Raw genomic sequence first — 19,603 nt, forward strand, 5'->3', positions numbered from 1 at the left:
CAACCTATATATAGAGTATCTGGGTCGCTTATATGGCATGTACATAAAGGCGGTCCACATAGTGCCATATAAGCGATCCTAAACTAGTACACATGAGCGATCCTGACTAAACTTGACATAAAAGCGGTCCTAGAACATGTATCTATAAGCGATCCTATACAAATCACTAATTCTAGGATTTCATGTCATTTTCAATCTGATCAAACTTCAAGACTTGATGGAAGACGTAGTCAGCAGACGTAGGTGCACCAACAAAGCGTACATTCCGAATAAGCATATTTCACAACGTACCGTATCAACGTCCCAAAAGGGAGGAAAAAATTCTTTTGAACTGTCTCCATATCTGTAGGCCTCTCTATTTTATTCTATTATCATGTTAAAAAAAGTAGGCGGGACTACTGTCCACCGATAATCATTTGACGACATCGCCCTTAACCATCTGTGAAGCTCCCGTTGATACACTAGCTTGTTACACCATGCATTGATATGCTGAGAAAAATATGGTAAACGTTTGACTAAAAAAAACACTATCATTAACAGGAAAGGTATTTCGAAGGTACCGTTTCCTGAATAAATCCGTTTCCACAAAATCCAAGTAAGCCGCCCCACCATTCTTTTCCGAGAGGTGTTTTACCCATGTCGGTTGAGTAGCAAGTTGGAGTATCGCCGTCATAGTAAAACTCTAGAATATTTGGCGACCAATGTTCAAACCGATCATTTTGGTTTATCCAAATGGTGCGTTGCACGGAATGAGGAATGTTTGAGTAAGACATCCGGTGTGGCATTATTGACATAGTGAGGGCACACATATATATACACACACATGTTCACAATAAATATAATATAATATATAATATTTAAATATAATATTCGAAACATACATACAAATAAGTATATATAATGAATTCTCTTTTATAAAATATAAATTAATACAAATCATTGAATACATTCAATATCGTCCTCTCCTATCTCGTCGACTGATTGTTTAGGAATAAGCGAGTTGTAGAAAAGTTTCGAAAGATGGCGCCTCATCCTTGTAGCCATTATGCTTGTGTCTTCACCATCATTTAGTGGTTTTTTGTTAATCAACCGGTCTAGAAATATACAAACCCAAACCCCACAATCCCCTAATGGTCCTGACTGCTGTGGCACGTCATCTGCATATACTATTTGAAACGGATACTTTAACGGTAAAGGTTTGTTGTCATAGTAACCATGCATACGAAGCCAATGGTTAAAAACAAAATTTATAAAACAAACCACTTCCGTTCTTCCTTTTTCCAATTGTTGCATGCCCATCAAGCCACAAAAAAACGAGCATTGATAATTTTAAAGTCATACCTTTTGAGAGACCGTTAAGTAAAACTATTAAATAATCAGCTACAAAAAACCAGCGTTTATAAATATTTACCTGTCGTAAATAGTGAGGGTCTGGTTAACCAGGTTGAAAACTCCTAAAAACCAGTGAATTGATGGTATAAATAACGGTACATACACCTCGTCAACGCTAAATATCGGAGGAAAAGGTTCGACAACCCCGTTGAAGTAACCTTCAAACTTCTGATCCAAAGTTTGACAATGCATCTAGAAATATGGGGGTAAAATGGACCAACGGTCGGATGGATTTCTTGAATGATACATGTGTAGCATCCATCCAAAAAGGTGCTGTTATAAGGTTGGACAATTTTAGGGAAAGTTTATAGGAAAATTTAGTATATTTAGTATTAACAAAATTATAATATTTATTTATACTGCTTACATCATCGCTTAACCAGCCAGTCCCGTCAGTGCCTAGCAATGTCGCCCAGAAATCAGGACCAACAAAGTCGCCTGCTGTGAGGGTTAGTTGTCTATCGCCGCTAGTTGGTGCCCAATTTTGTATCGTTTTGATTAAATTATCTTCATTATTTGCTATCTTTTTTTTGCTTCCACTTCATGTTTCTGTAAACTACAAACGGTGATAGCATAGCCTTGGCGGGCTTCACAAGCCTTTCGGACCGCCTCAGTTTCATCATCTCCGGATCCTCATTCTACAATAACATTAATTTAAGAGGTAAATTAACAAAACGTACATGGATAACTAAAATAAACATATACACAGCCCAAACTTACGGCTTCCTCCGTAACATTTTCGGGATTTGCTGACACATGATACACATCCTTATCGAAGTTAAAATAGGAATCAGCTGCCACCTACAAATTTAAAAAAAATGTTAGAAACATTTTTAAATAAATTTATTTTTTAGATTTTTATAACCAAATAACCAGGATTTTTGGATGAATACATTATCGTCTTCTTTTTGCGATTGTTCCATCGGTGTTCGTATGTGGCTTGGAGTATTAACCGGAGCCATACGAAAAGTTTGCAACAACTCCGACTTGATCATGTCAGTCAACGCCCGGTTGTTTGAGAACATCATTGACTGAAATTTAGAGACAAGCTGCTCTTCAGAATAAAATCCTGATGAAAACTGACCGGGAGCTGCATCTCGTTGCAAGTCAGCCGTGTTTAACGGAATATCATGCGTCTGAACCGGTACTTCAGGTGCAAATCCGTGCATTTGAGGCATCTGAACCGGTACTTCATCATCGCCGAACAAGTCAGCCATGAAGTCCTTCATTGGCTGGCCGTAGTTTTGACTCGGGTCGATTGGATGTTGCATTGGAGGGGGGAAATTCAGTCGGCATAGCAGGTTGATACATTTGACGTTCACGGTCCAAATAATCCGAGCTTGAAATGTACCACCGTGTCTCGGCCTCAAACTCTGTTGGTAGTATGAAGTTTAGCGGTTTATATTCAGGTCTCTATCAGATTGAAACCAAACATTTTACATAAAAATGTTACACATAATGCATATAAAAATGGTTCATAAACTATTAACGTTTGAAACTGTTAAAACGTCGAATTTGTTTTTTAAATTTTATAATTTATAAAATTATAATTTGAAAATTCATTATAATTTTCAACGTTTAACAGTTTTTGTTATAACATTATAATTTGAAAATTCATATAAAAATGTTTCAAAAACTATCAACGGTAGGAATTTTTTTTTTTATAATTTTATACTTTTAACAGTTTTTATTTTATAATTTTATCGGTTTTTATAATTTTTTATAAATCTAATTTTTTAAAATTATAAAATTTTATAATTTTATAAAATTTGTCAACAATTTCAGACACAATATAGCAATTTACCTTTATTGCATTCGCTAAGATGCCATCAACACTACCCTTCATCAGCCTTTGTCCTTCTTGCCATCCTAAAAATCTCGGAATGGTCTGACCATTGAAATACCCCCTCCTTTGTTTGAATTCCGGAAATACCTCTAGAATCCACATCTGTAAATGCATTAACATATTTAACAGGTATTAGTCTACAAATTAAAACGAACATTACACTTAAAATATAAAATATATATACAATTTCCCAGGTACCTTAAAGGGCCAAACAAATCCATCTAACGAAAAACCCTTCGCGTCTTCCTTTTGACAAACGTGCATATCATACACGTTCCTATACGTGCTCTCCCAAAAATAAATACCCCATGGATATTGGTTAAAGTCATTCAGATTATCCACCAGGTGTAACAGTTTATTATCGATTGCATTTGAATCCTGCAACCCTAAAAACCCTTGGCCCAAAAGCATCAGTAGACATATCCTTGTGCAATCTTCGTTGCTATATAGCATCGGACCTTCAAACTATCTCTTATTCGTTTGAAAGCAATACGTTCACGGCCCGGGAAATGTCGGTTTTTAAATGAGTCAGGGTGCTCAATCGGTGTCCAGTTACTGAACCCGAACCTTAACCCCGGTATAAGACAAAATTGTTTTGGGGTAAAAATTAAAATTTGTTGGCCTAGGCGATATGTAATCCCTAATCTGGGTGTAGGTGTATGCACTTGTAACTGTGCAACACCGAGTAAGAGTAGGCTATCACACATAACACACTTAATATCCAAAAAAGGCCCAAAACATGTCTGCCTAATCTGGGATTCAATAGGTGTCGTCATTCTTTCGTTCAAAGTCTTTACTATATTCCACGTTTGCCGAACTTTGATCTTTCTGGCCTTGTAAAGTAACAAATGAAAGAAAAAACAATTGAATCTTAAGTTTGCGTTATTAAAAATAGTAAATATACTAAAATACTAAAACAGTATAATAAAGGAAACAAAAGAGATAAACAAAAGTGATAAAGTATCATCGCTACACTTGGGACAGGATTTTCTCCAACGTCTTGCATGACGTGATCAGGTTGCATGTGCTCTGCACGACCCATGGGTGGGTAACCGTAGTAATTTGGATCCATTCTGAGTCAACGGGTAACGTGGTAGTCTGGCAGCAGAAATGAAACGGTGGTTTGGTCTTCAACGCGGGTCGGGTCTTTGGTCGGATCTTCAACGGTCGTCGAGTCTTTCTTCGAATCTTCAATGGTCGTCGGGTCTTTCTTCAAGGTGGTCCTAAACGAGAATGTGGTCCCAAAGACGTTTGCCGGGCGAAATGAAACACATGAACCCACACTCCCAAAGTCAAAACCTCTTCCGCGACACGTGTCACGCGATGGCTACACGGGGACCCAAACTGGAACACGTGTCGTTCATCAAACGGTTTGAATGTCTGAAACGTCTCAAGTAGTAGTTTAGACGTCTCAAGATTCTTGTGTAACGTCTCAAGTATGTGGGAAACATCTTAATAAACAAAACGTCTCGAAATGTGGGAAACGTCTTAAATGTCAGAAACAAACGTCTTAAACGTCTTAAAATGCCACGTGTCAAACGTCTTAAACCCTGAGATGTCTTAAATGTCCTGAAACGTCTTAAATCCTGAGACGTCTTAAATGTCCTGAAACGTCTCTGCATGCATGCCACGTGTCGTTCATCAAACGGTTTGCATGTCCGAAACGTCTTGGTTAAAACGTCTTGACCAAAATTCTCATTTATCGAATTTTTTTTAATAAATTAGAATTCTTCCCTTTAAGTATAGTATTTGAGTACATTTCTGGAGCACGCAAAAATGTCTGAAAAAAATAAAAATGATGTATACTGCTCCCAACCAGTAAACAAATCATCATCTTGGATTCTAAAAAAATGGAGAAGTTCCAAGGGTGAAAGTTCTTCTGAAGTTCCACAACGAAATGATTCAGAACAAAGCCACTTTGTGCACAATCGACAAAGTTTTCACCTCCACCGGGCTGGTACATGGGCAATTCCAGACGACGGAAGTGAGAACTGGTCAAAAGACGTGGAAACATTCTACAGAAATGGAGATGCGTCGTTCTGTTATTCAGCAGTTTTCACAAGATCAATAGAGTTGGACAAAAAATTTTGGGGGACTCTATTAGGTTTTCGCTATGGCGGCTACCTAACGTCAACAGTTAATTATTCTTCCTAATATTTTTATTAAATCTAGAATTTTTTTCCCGTTATTAATTAATTTTAAATTACAACTTATACAGCATATTGAAGGATGGGTGGGAAGGCTAATGGCTTGGAGGAATAGAAAGATTCAAAGGGATCCGTTGTTAAACTTGCGGTGGACAATTCTTCCACCACAATTTTATGAAACGTTTTTAGATTCTACTCCTAAAAACGTTGTTAAATATGCCAATGGCAAATTACACCCATTTCCTTCTTTCTTCGAAGTGGATTACGTCTTCTTTCCATTACCGTTAGAAAATAACGAATGGCTCCTAGCTCGACTAGAGTTATCGTCACATGAGTTGGTGTATTACCTGTGCAAAAATGTTTGTGTCGGCAATAAATACATAAACGTTATTCACCCCCGTTTGACGAAGGTTAAAGTTTACTTTTGAGCATTACTAGTGCATTTGCGATATTGGAAAAAAACGAAAACCAGAAAAATGTATCTCTGCCGAGCTCAATGACAACTACATGGTATCTAACACATCAATCGTAGGGAATGAAGCTGTTTACCTGTGTATGCTTATGGAGCATCTGGTTACGGATAAACCAATAAATATAACTGGAGACATTTGTAAAACTTTTTTGTCATACAGACAATTCGTTGCAGAAAAACTGTATTTTTGGCGGTGTTTACCCCGTCCAAATGCTGTCTAGTTTATGCAATAAAATACCTGTTTTTAATTTATTAATTTAATGAATAGTGATCAATGAACCCACTATAAATAGGCATAGGCATTCTTGCCATTTAACCACATCCAATCATAATTTGACCTCAAACTTGAAATTTGTTAACAAAATCATGGATTCTTCTTGGACCGACGAAGAAGACATTGCTATTACCATCTCCTACGCCGCCGCTCGTGATGAAGGCACTTACTCAATTTCCGATCCCGCGTTCTGGGGTCAGGTTATGAACTATTTCTGCATTCACGTGCAACAAACAACCCGTAGCGCCAATGACCTCAGCACTCGGTGTGCTTTCCTACGCTTCAAATGTAGCCGTTTCTTAGGAAGGTACAAGAACGTTAAAAAAAATCGCCACAACAACCTGGCTGAAGAAGAGGTCATTGAAGAAGCCCTGCTAGACTACGCATTAAATTTATGACGAGGACTTTGAACACCTTGAAAAATTATATTTAGCTAGCGTTTTTAGGATGTTATTTAAATTTATCTTGTATCGTTTTTTAGGATGTAATAACTTTGGTAATTTAAAGTTATTATATATTTTAATTAATTATAACTTGAAGTTATATTGTATAGAATTGATTCCGGTTCCTCAGTGCGATCTATGTTTGTTTGAAATAATATAGTTTAATATAACGAGTATATAAATACAATATAACTTCAACTTATATCAGCTCCGAGATGGAGGATAAACTGGTTAAGACGTTATGGTTATACATGAGTTGCGCGGGTTCGAGTCTCACTAAGGACCGGTTCTTTAAAGAAGACCCCTTTTTTAAGATCTGATTTCAAAATTAAATTTTTGGTCCCTGTACTAACATAGTTTAATATAACGAGTATATAAATACAATATAACTTCAAGTTATATCAGCTCCGAGACGGAGGATAAACTGGTTAAGACGTTTCTGTTTTACACGAGTGGCGCGGGTTCGAGTCTCACTAAGGGCCGGTTCTTTAAAGAAGACTTTTTAAGATCTGATTTAAAAATTACATTTTTGGTCCCTGTACTAACATAGTTTAATATAACAACTATATAAATACAATATAACTTCAACTTATATCAGCTCCGAGACGGAGGATAAACTGGTTAAGTCGTTTCTGTTATACACGAGTTGTGCGGGTTCGAGTCTCACTAAGGGCCGGTTCTTTAAAGAAGACCCCTTTTTTAAGATGTGATTTCAAAATTACATTTTTGGTCCCTATACTAACATAGTTTAACATAACGACTATATAAATACAATATAACTTCAACTTATATGAGCTCCGAGACGGAGGATAAACGGGTTAAGACGTTACGGTTATACACGAGTGGCGTTGGTTCGAGTCTCACTAAGGGTCGGTTCTTTAAAGAAGACCCCCTTTCTAAGATCTGATTTAAAAATTCCATTTTTGGTCCCTGTACTAACATGTTTTACATAAATGGTCCCTGTGGTTTCGAAAATTGTTATAATTAGTCCCTGTTAATATAAGTTTCCAACTTTACCAGTTTGGTCCCTACTCGGTTAAGAAATCTTAACTGAGTTATTGTTTTAAAAAGAAATTCTTATATAAACACTAACCCGGTTAGCGTCTATAGTTAATATAAGTTTATAAAATATCAATTTCAGTCCCTGGAGTATAAGTTCAAGAAATTGACCAAATGAACCCTGGACTTTATAAAACAAAATATATATTTATTTATTTTCTTTTATAAATAAGTTTCAAAAATGGCCAAAAGAACCCTAAACTTGTAGTTTGCAATAATTGTACTTTTAGCCCTTGTATTTATATAGTTTCAAAAATGACAATTTAGCCCCTAAAATAGTACTTTCAAATAATGACGGTTTTAACAAAGTAAATATTTATAATTTATAATTTTAGTAGTTAAGGTTCAAGTTTTAAATAGTTAAGTTTATTTATACAGTTTAGCCCCAACCCCGTAAGCCCAACCCCGTAAGCCCAAACCCGTTAAAGAAAATATAAAACATTATATTAAAAAAAATACATACTAAACATTAAATTATAAAAAACAAATGTATACAAAAGAAAAAAACAACATTACATTCAAAAAAAAAAAGATCTAAATCCAAACCCTAATTGTTTCCCACTGCGCGACATGTTCGAAATCATGTCCTTCATCGTGGCGGAAGTTGATGAGGGCAACCGCCTTGATGTCCTCCTCGCTAAGGCCCTGGTATGAATCCTCCACAGACTTGTAGTAACCCTCGAACTTCTTACAGTCCAAGCGTATAACCCGAAACCTTGAAGATAAGGCGTCAACGGTGCGGCCGTGGTCCGGACCACGGAGTTGTGCAAAATATTGTTGCACCCGGACCCATAGACCCCCCTGCCCTCGACGAGGAGGATTAGTATACACCTCCTCCCAAGCCTCCACCAATGCAATGTCCTCAACTTCGGTCCACGAGGAAGAAGCCATGTCTGTTTGTAAACGTTGAACAAAGAAAGTAGAAGAAGAAGAACGGCGTGTGTGTTTCTGTGTGTTTAGGATTAGGGGTATATATAGTGTGGTTGGTTAAATGAATATTTAATTTAATATAACTTTAAATATTGTAACGTCTTAACATAAAATTCAAACGTCTTAACATTTAATTGCCTGTTGAAACGTCTTAACATTTAATAGGCTGTTGAAACGTCTTTAAACATTGAATTATACTGAATTGAACTATAATTCAAACGTAAATTAGTAAAATTTATAACTTTATTATCATTGAATACAAAGTACATAAAAAACATAACACAAAAACATACAAACATAAACATTTGAACTAGAATACACCAAACCGCTACTTCCATAAATTTAAAATGGGGTAGGAGATCCGGATTTTGATTCCGGAATTTGCAGCGAAACACCTAGGAATAAATATGGGTCGTGAACTGGTAAGTTCCATCAACCCACATTTATTTTGGCCTAGGTGATATGTAACGGGTTGTTCACATTTGGTTCTGCGGCTTCGCTGATGTTAGAGGACCTGGCAAACACATTGTGAGAGCCCATTGTGTTAGCCAAACTCTCATCAACCACCCTAAACGGGCAGAACCGTCATGACCCGAACAACCCATTTAACCCTTCACGTGTCTGTTGTAGATGAGTTCTTGAACCCGATCGACCCCGCAGAGCACGTGGAAGGGGAAATCCGATCTCATCCCATTAAAAGGGAGAAAGTCTGTGTCCGTTGTAGATGACTTCTTAGATCCGTTGTAAATGACTTCTTAGAACCGTTTGTTGAATCAGGGGGTCTGCCCATTTTTTGAAGCTGTGAACACCAATGGGGTAGAAGATATAGTGAAGAAGAAAATGTTGTGTATAACAGGGTCGAAAATTGTGAACGACTTAAAAAGAGGTTTCAAACGTCTTAAAAATAACTTTGAAAACCGGGAAACGTCTTTAAAAGAACTTTGGGAAACGGGAAACGTCTCAAGATTTTCATGAAACGTCTTAAAAAGAACTTTGGAAACAGTGAAACGTCTCAAGGTTTTAATGAAACGTCTTAAAAATTTAAAAAAAAACGTGATAATTTCAGACGTCTCTGTTGTAAATGATAATCAGAGATAATCAAAAAGGAACTTCATTTTATTGATTTATTTCTTGCATACAAAACATAAAACCAAGCCTTTATTTATAGGCTTTACAAGAACTTATAAAAAAGGAAATACAATAAAGATGATTCACAATTATTGGTTGCCTGATTTACGGATGCCAAGAATAGGGAGGATTCTTGTTGACCCATAATTTGCTCTCCAAGATATCCTCCTTTCTAACACTCCCCCTCAAGTTGAATTGTGGGATTGCCACGATTCAACTTGGATTGGTTTTGATTTTGGGTTTTGATTATGTTTGGTTTTTGGTTTGGCTACCGTCTCCTTGACATGGTAGTTTGGCTTGATTTGAGTTACCGCCTTTAGACATGGTAACTTTTGGCTTGATTTGAGTTACCGCCTTTCGACATGGTAACTTTGGTTTGATTTGAGCTACCGCCTTTCGACATGGCAGCCTGTTTTGGGTTTTGGTTTCCCCTCAAGTTGAAAAATCAACTTGGCCATTTGGGTTTTGGCATTTGTTTGGGTTTGGGTTTTTGATTTTTTTTTGAGCAGATTTTTGAGCTCTATTTTTTTTTAGCTTTGATTTTTTTTTAGCATTGTTTTTTTTTGAGCTTTTTTTTTCCTTTTTGAGCGGAATGTTGATCCTTGTTTTTTTAATATTTTCTTTTATCTAAAAAGAAAGGAAGCCCTAGCCCTTCGCCTGCATAAAATACCAAAACATCTTTAGGCCTTGGCTTCTTCGTTCGTTCATTTGGGGGAATAGGGTTTTGCAACATATCAGATGTTCCAGCCGAGGGTTTCTTCTCCTCATCAGTATCTGCAGCTTTGACACTTTCAGCATTATAACCAGGGGAACGGACATACATGAAACTAACGGCTTTCATCATCTCCATCTTTTCCTGGTCTTTCTTGGAGACAACAGCAGCCTGGCGGAAATGAACGCGGCGGCAGTGATGAATTTTAGGGTTTTCAGCGGCAGCAACAACTAGGGTTATCAGTGGCAGCGGCGGTAGTGGATGCGGCGGCGGCGAAGTTCACCGGGGTTTCAGGTTCGATTTCGGGGTTTAGGTTTTGATTTGATTTTGGTTTTTTTTCTGGTTCGGAGTTGACAAAGAATTCAGGGTCTTCGTGGGGACTGTTAGTCGGACTGGAATGGTTCGTTGGGGGGTTTTGGGCGAACCGGTTTGACGACAGAACTGATGAACGAAGACGGTCGACTGATTTGTCGGAACAGTGGATTCAGGTCAGATTTGAAGTTGATTTTGGTTGAACGATTTTGGTTTTGGTTTGAGATTGAAGAACAGAGTTTTCACGGATCATAACTCTGCTCTGATACCATGTTGTAAATGATAATCAGAGATAATCAAAAAGGAACTTCATTTTATTGATTTATTTCTTGCATACAAAACATAAAACCAAGCCTTTATTTATAGGCTTTACAAGAACTTATAAAAAAGGAAATACAATAAAGATGATTCACAATTATTGGTTGCCTGATTTACGGATGCCAAGAATAGGGAGGATTCTTGTTGACCCATAATTTGCTCTCCAAGATATCCTCCTTTCTAACAGTCTCAAGCCGTGTTGAGGCGTCTCAAGCCGGCTTCAAACGTCTCAAGCCATGCAAAACTATCAGCTTATCAACTCAATTTTTAAAACGTCTCAAGCCGCCGTCTGAAACGTCTCAGCCAAGACGTTAAGACGTCTGAGCTGTGTCGGACACGTGGCAGCGTTTGGTTGGTCAGCCGCCAAGACGCTAGAACATGTTTGTGGCGTCTTCCCAAACGTTTCAGTTGACTATTTTGGAAAAGTTGACCATAACTTGGCCATTTTGGCTATTTTCCCTTTTTTTTTTATTTAAACGGGTATATAGCCGTTGGGCATCACCCGAACGGTCAAACCATACATTTTGTCGATCGGTATGAGATCATCGATGAGGAAAGATCACCGAGCTGTAAAGGGGGTTGGCGGCGGTGTTACCGCGCGGCAAACCCACTTTACCGCCCCCTTTGCCGCCCACACCGTATACCCTAAGAACATAAACCGATAGATTTGACAAACCGAAAACGCTTTGATCTTCATCCCACGCTCCAATGGTCGACTTGTGCTCCAAAAACCTTCGTAGACACTAGCCTCTGATCGAATCCGAAAATTGGGCGACATAAAGATTTTTGGGGTAATGGGGTGGATAAGCCGAAGTCATACAAAATACTATCCGAGCATTAAACCCAACTTGGCAAGTTTCAAGTGTTGAGAGACGGGCTTGAGAGAAATAGCGAGCAATTCGGTTAGTCAGTTGAAGAAATAAACCGCCTGTCTCCGTAGAAAACCGCCACCTCCACCACAACACACCTCATATACTTGCTTCTTCAATTCCTTCATCACCCAGTCCCTCTTCAATCGAATCTCAACATTTCGCTCATACATCCAATCGGTATTTATCTACACTCGGCTTTTATAGGCACGCTGACAGTGGTAGATTTGTAAACAACTTCTCATTACCATTATCTTCTTGTCGCTCCTTCTCCACTGATGCTGAACAACTGTCTGAGCCAGGGTTCTTTGATTACCATGACGTTGCGGGGGTTTCCGGTGAGGTTAGTGGTGCAGTTGGCAGTGGCAAAGAGGCGATTTGTTAGAGACCGATTTGAGATGGTCAATTTCCCGATAGATACCTGTAGAGTGGGTTAGGCTTCAAAAAAACAGATAAAGAACAAGACTAAATTTTGCTAACAATTTTCTTCTCTAATTATACTCCATTTCAGGAGATCATGCAACATGGGAAGAACATGCAAAAGTGGAAACATGGAAACATGCAGAAATGTAAACGTGAGAGTTGGAAACGTGGTCTTAATTAATATGCACGATTTGTAGTGAACGTGGTTTTGTTGCGGATCGGGTCGTGTCACAATTCTTCCGATTCATTGCCAAATACAGTTTCTGGATACAGTTCGTAGTGGCGAAGCTTGAGATTTCTGACCGGGGGAGGCGGAAGTCACCGGACCTAAGAATTTCTATAAAACCGGGGGTCGAACACGTATATTTTCTATACGAAAACTACATACTCTCCACTACTGAGCGAAAAGTTCGGGGGGTCGGCCACCTCCTCCCGCCCCTTAAAAGCTTCGCCCATGACAGTTCGTGATCTTACTGGCATGCCTTGGTAAACGTATACTAATTTGCATATACTTGATTAATGAATGTAAATGCACTTTGACCTGCCAATGATCTCTAGATCAAGTGGTGGAGGATTTGTATTTCTCTTGAGAGATGCATGTTCGACTCTCACTTGGTGCAGAGTGAGGCACTGCTGGGCAATGATAGGAGACCCAGAGAAACCTGGGTTGGATCCTTGAGCCAAACGGGTTTTACCGGTAATTTCACCGTCGTGCCTACGGGCGGGTGGGTTACCGGGTTTTCCCCGGAATTGGTGGTGGACTCGGGTTACTCTCGGAGTACTCCGTTTATCCAGTGGGTGCCCCGAGAGTGCTCGGGATTGAGTTTGTTGGCCGTTAAAAAAAAAGCACTTTGACCTTTGAGTTTACTTGACTCCCTAGTTATTAAGCATTTTAAATTATTTAAGTGAAATTGGCATACATTTGTTGGTTATAGTACTAACTTTGTTACGAATTCGCGTTATGATGATTAAACCGATGTGCATTGGTAAGGAAAACGCAAGTTGTAGTGAAATGCACAGATTGCTAGCTGCATTTAAGTTTTTGATCATTTGAGTTTACGAATTGCTAACTGCTTTGAATTTCGGTGTTAAGTTGGTAACACTATCAGGATTAGACATGCTACATATATGAATCTGTGGTTCAGCTTATGGAGAGGAGGAGCGTGCAATTGGAATTGTTGACTATCGTTTTTACTTGAAGTGCATCTGTGGTTCCAAAGTGACATTAAATATTGAGGTTAGAATAGTTAACTTGAAGTATAGTATTGATGTAAGTTAGCTCTAGTATATGTTTGTTGGTGTTATAAAAGCTATATGAATCTCTTATTCAACTAGACGCTGATTCAAAAGTCAAAGTTTATGGAAAAATAATCACAGGCAGTATTTTCTCTAGCTTTCCCAAAGTTTTACTAGAATATGTAAACTATGTTTGTTAATTTTGTGTGGATGAGATCTTCATTTATTGGATTTTTTAAATTTGATTGTGACCCTAGTTTTTATGGATATTAGCATATTCGTCTGTTCAGGTTAATCATCCGCAAATGTTAAACTTAACAGTTTTAATTTTTAGAGATTTACTGTATATTGTTGTTCTAACATAACACCCCATCTGCCTCTTTTGTTGATTTTCATTTGCAGATTCCTTGTTTTATCTTAGGGACGGAAAGTGTCCGACAAATGGCGCTGGACCATCATCCTGGTGGTTTCGAATGTGTATAAAAAACTACTAAACAAAATCTTTCTCTTGCCATCTCCATCTGAATTTTTGGCTTGTAAAATCTTATGTTTGAGAATCTTTCTCTTGTCATCCTCATCTAATTTTTTGGGTAGCTCGATTGTTTAAATAGAATTTAACTAAAACAAATCTATAATTGTTCATTTATGGTTTTAGCTTTAATTTTATCTACTTTGATATGTGTAAATCGATGATGATTTCTGAAGTCAGTATTCTATCACCTTCATTTCAGGAGGGCACTCTTTGGTTCCAGAATCTCTGATTGAATTGTCGCATGGTGCGTCAAGCCATAGTTGTTAAAAGCCATCGCCTCTTGCGCCTAGGCCCATTTTTCAGGCGAGGCTAGGTAGTTGCGCTTTAAGTCGAGGAAATTGCGCTTTAACTCTCTAGGTGATGGTTCAGGCGCACATTCTGGCAAGATTCCTAGATTCCAAAGAGTTTCCGGCTAAATTCCGACAAGCTTCTAGCCAAATTTCTACTTTTAATCAAGGAAAACTACTTTTCTACACTAATACACTAATATTTTGATACTAATTAGATGATATAAAGTGTTACATAATAGACTTTGTTTATTTTATTTGAAGAATAGTATTCTTTTTTCTAATATATCATATATTTTTAAAAATTTTTCATTATGCACTTTATTCTTCTCAGGCCCTCGCTTTTTTTGCGCTTTGCGCCTAGGCCCCAGGCAAGGCCTATGCGCCTTGAGTGCGCCTAGTGCCTTTAATAACTATGCGTCAAGCTACATTTTCCCCCTGCTGTTAGCTTCACCGCATCTGTCAATGTTCAAGATATTCGCTTCACTTTGACTCAGTGAAACAGAAATTTAACATGATAATCAAGCATATGCCTACATTGTAGCAATGTTTGGCTTGTAATATCTTATGATTGAGATGCTTTTTTTTGCTAAAATTGAAGACTTGTTTTGAACACGTTATAGCAATCATATCATGCTAAAGCTCTCTGTAGCTTGATCAAAGATCAAGGACTGTTTGTTAAAACTGACTTTTAATTACTAATCTGTGAGAACAGCGTTGCTGAATATCGTCTTTCATGATTGATATTCATTTTGTTGATTTGCACATGATATATTATTATTGATTGATATGAACTTTATTCAATGATTAGATTGTCACACCCCGATTTCCACGTGTATCACCGGTGGGCCCGGTGGGGGATTACTGTGACGTAGTTGGCAACAATATAGTCAAACCACACAATTATATGAATGCACAGCGGAAGCAAAAAGATAAATATAATTCAACCTTTTGAATGTAATATCAAGTGTATTACAGAAGTCGAAATGTATCCACAGGGGATCAAAATAATAATAAAGTATTGTTCAGTCAGATACAGCATCAAGCTTGCGAGACTTATCACGATGCTAGGAAGCTACTACCAGCCAATTTCGTGTAGTACCTGCACTTAATCTTTTTGGGAAAATACGTCAGTTTACACTGGTAAATACGTTCAACTGACACATTTGAAAATGTTTATTAAAATTGATTTGAATGCACGAGGCACAAACTCTTTTATAACTTGGGAAAATTATTAAAATCTTGTGAACGAATTACATGTCCTTTTATGCGTTCAGTAGCCCGGATCCTGTCCGGGTTAAAGATTAATAGACACACCACATTGCGTAAAACCGTAGTGTAAAAACCAACGGCTACGTCTTTTAATAATAATGTCGACATAATATACCGGGTGTACGCCTACACCGGGATGTCGAGGTCGTGGCCATTTCGTAAAATGATGCCAAGGATATCCGGGACAACGGTCATTAACCCCCCAAAGGCTTTTAAGTAACAAGACTGTTTAAATGAGCCGATCACATTATTCAATTAACCATCTAAGCGATGGAAGATATGATGCTCAATCAAGCGGTATTAATATACCGTATCCCAAGCCCGTATAAGGGAAAATAAGTTAAAGTATTTACCTTTGCAAGTATATTCCTTAATGCATTACGTCACAGATAGCTTTTACTGGGGCTCCTATTCTGGAACGAAGGTTTTAACTAACCTATTAGAATCCTAACGGGTCTTTATATTGGCCGTAGCCTAGACCGGTTGGTTCCGAAATATAAATACGGTTTAATCGCGCGAAAAGGCGAAAACCGAGAATGGAGTGTGATTCTGACCCAACAAGTTCAGAGACTTGTTTTATATGGGTTTAAGGTTCACACTCTGGATTTCGGGGTCAAAATAATATGGTTTGACCCATATCGGCTAATTTATGAAAACTAGTTTCATAAGCCGAATCGTGCGCGCAATAGGCGCAACGGTTAACCATGAGAGTCCTACGCTTATTTCCTAAGTCAATATGCCTTAAAGAGGTTGTGGTATCAGTAGGATACCTTCCGTGATGCCCGTAACGAGTTTAAGTTAATATTATGCCCCGTAGGGGTTTTTCGGTCATTTTAAAGACTTTTAAAGAGCTTTTCGAGTTCTACAGGAAATCTGAGTTTCCCGAACAGTTTATAAATTTTAAAATACTTTATTTATTATTTAAAATCAGTAGCAACTGGAATCGGGTCAAAAGACCTTGTAGAACTCAAGTTTTGGCCGAAAAGGGCATATTCGGTATTTACCGAACCGTAGCCATAACCGCATGTTATGAGCAGGGTAAAAATTATTAAAAATCTTTAAAATTCCAAAAATATTATTTTACAACAGTGGGTAAAAGTTTTGGTGACGAAATCTTGGTTTAGATAGGCGTTATGCTAATTGCGTCGTTTATTACATAAGTTTACTTTAATTGCGCTATTTAGCATAACTCTCATTCTAGACCTCGGATTGACGTGAAACTTTAAGGACATGCTTATAATTTAGTAAGCAAGGTTATGGTCCGTTCACGCGTCCGAAATATTCGTTTTATTTTGAAAAGGCCGTTAGGGTCAACTTTTAGGCGACTAACGGAAATGCGTAAAAGACTCGGACAAATAATGAACCGGTCACAGAGGGTTATACCATCATGTAACCTGGTCCTAAGAGAGTCCTAAGGCATATCTATACCTCACTAAAACGGGTCAGAACTGAAGTCAAAGCAAAAGTCAAACTTTTGCGACATTCGGCTCCGAACCGGGTCAATATAGCAAATGGTCGATTCAAACGAGTTTAGACAAGTTTATATACTTAATATCATGTTTTATGAGTGCCAAAACAGGTTTCGTAGCATATACATTACAGATTATGTATAAAATAGCAAAATGACTTTCTGTTGACTTTTTAAGTGCACGTTTGACTCGACATTCGACATAGTTAGATTGGTGATCAGAGGGAACCCTTTTAGGGGTTTATTACCCACATAAATACCAACTCATAACCACTTTTGATCCGACAATTCACTGGACCATTTGTGAATTATCGCTATGACAACCGTTAGTTACGACGGTTTGGTTTATAAGCTAAATCTAGTGAAAAATTGAACTACAAAGGATCTAAACGACTTACAGAAGTTGAGACTTGCTTAGAGAACAAAGAAGAATGCTTGAGAGCTCTTAGAAGTGACCAGAGAAGTGTTTTGAGTTGTGATGAAAGTTATGAACACAACATGTCTATTTATAGTGCAAAATAGGCTCCAAGATCATTACACATTGGTCTATACTGATCATGGATGATGGGCAGGTGTCCCGTGGTGCTATGGGTCGAGTAGGGGGCGCCCATGCTTCATTAATTGATGGTTTGATCGTTCACAAGCTCAAAAGGCATAAAAAGCCAAAGTCTCTGCATCTGGGCGTCCCACGCGGCCTGCATGGGAGTTTCCATGCATTTGTACGCGGGCCGCCTGAGATTTAAACATCAGGCGCGTTTAAGAGGTGGCTCGCGGCCCGCCTCAACTTAGCCCATAACTTAACGCGGGTCGCGAGAGGCTTGATTTTCTGAAATTTTAAATCTTTTGCAATGATGATCAGAATCTTGTAATTAATAACGAAATCTTTCGTAATTATTAACCTGACCTTTCGGGTTTGAAGGGGTAACTTTGCGATTTGGCCCTCGATTACTTACAACTAAGGGCCTCGTGTTATTTACCCGCTTAGTTAAGTCCCTGGTTAGTTTATTTAATTATTCTGAAAGCCTTAACTTTCATTGTTGACGCTTTTTACCCTTCTCATACGAATTCGATCATACTTTCTCGTTTTAAAACGGAACTTCGCGGAATTTATACAGTATATTCTAGTGAGCGTATAATACTTTTACAAAGCCTCGGGAGCGTTAAAGGGTCACTCAGATGTATAATTAAACATGTTGACTCAGTTAACCCCTGTAGCTTGTAATCTCTCACTTTCTTCCGCGTTTCGCTTCCGTACGATCCATGATTTATTCGTTTGAAGGTACAAGCACCACTTAGGGTTACTATACAGTATATTTACCCTTGTTTGACATTTATAACCCTCGAATTTACATACATTCAAGGTTTGTCAATATTAGTCCTTTATTTAATATCAATGCCACGTGTAATCAAATGACACGTGTTAACACATCATTGGACACAAAAATTCGAGGTGTTACATCCTCACCCCCTTAAAATAAATCTCGACCCGAGATTTACTCAAATAAATAGGGGTACTTTTCTTTCATTGTGGCTTCGACTTCCCACGTGTATTCGGGACCTCTACGAGCATCCCATTTGACCTTTACAATCGGTACGTGCTTTCTTCGAAGCTTCTTCACCTGTCGATCTTCAATCGACAAAGGCTTTTCTACAAACTTTAAGCTCTCATCTATATGCACATCTGTGTGTGGGATCACCAATGATTCATCGGCGAAGCACTTCTTGAGATTGCAGATGTGGAACACATTGTGAATTCCATTGAGCTCTTCAGGCAAGTTCAACTTATAGGCGACTGATCCGACACGTTCAATGACCTCAAAAGGTCCTATGTATCTCGGACTCAGTTTGCCTTTCTTGCCGAAACGCATCACCCCTTTCCAGGGTGATACTTTAAGCAATACTTTTTCACCCACTTCAAAGTGAAAATCCTTACGCTTCGGATCAGCGTAACTTTTCTGCCTATCTCTGGCAGCCTTGAGACGTTCCCGAATCTGGACAATCTTGTCCGTTGTCTGGAAAACTATCTCTGGTCCTGATAATTGGACCTCTCCTACTTCCGCCCAATAAACAGGCGATCTACATTTCCTACCGTATAATGCCTCGAAGGGCGCAGCCTTTATGCTGGTATGGTAGCTATTATTGTAGGAGAATTCGATTAGGGGTAGATTCTTATCCCAGTTACCACCTAAATCGATCGCACATGCACGAAGCATGTCTTCTAGCGTTTGGATAGTACGCTCACTCTGACCGTCCGTCTGTGGATGGTAAGCCGTACTGAAGTTCAAACGCGTGCCCAAAGATTGCTGGAAACTCTTCCAGAAATGAGACGTGTATCGAGTATCTCGGTCTGAGATAATAGACACAGGTATGCCATGTAAGGCTACAATCTTATCAACATAAAGTTGGGCTAACATATCGGAGCTATACGTCTCCTTGATGGGTAGAAAATGAGCTGATTTAGTCAGCCTATCGACTATAACCCA

This window comes from Helianthus annuus, chromosome 8, assembly GCF_002127325.2.
Source record: "Helianthus annuus cultivar XRQ/B chromosome 8, HanXRQr2.0-SUNRISE, whole genome shotgun sequence".
Taxonomy (NCBI): domain Eukaryota; kingdom Viridiplantae; phylum Streptophyta; class Magnoliopsida; order Asterales; family Asteraceae; genus Helianthus; species Helianthus annuus.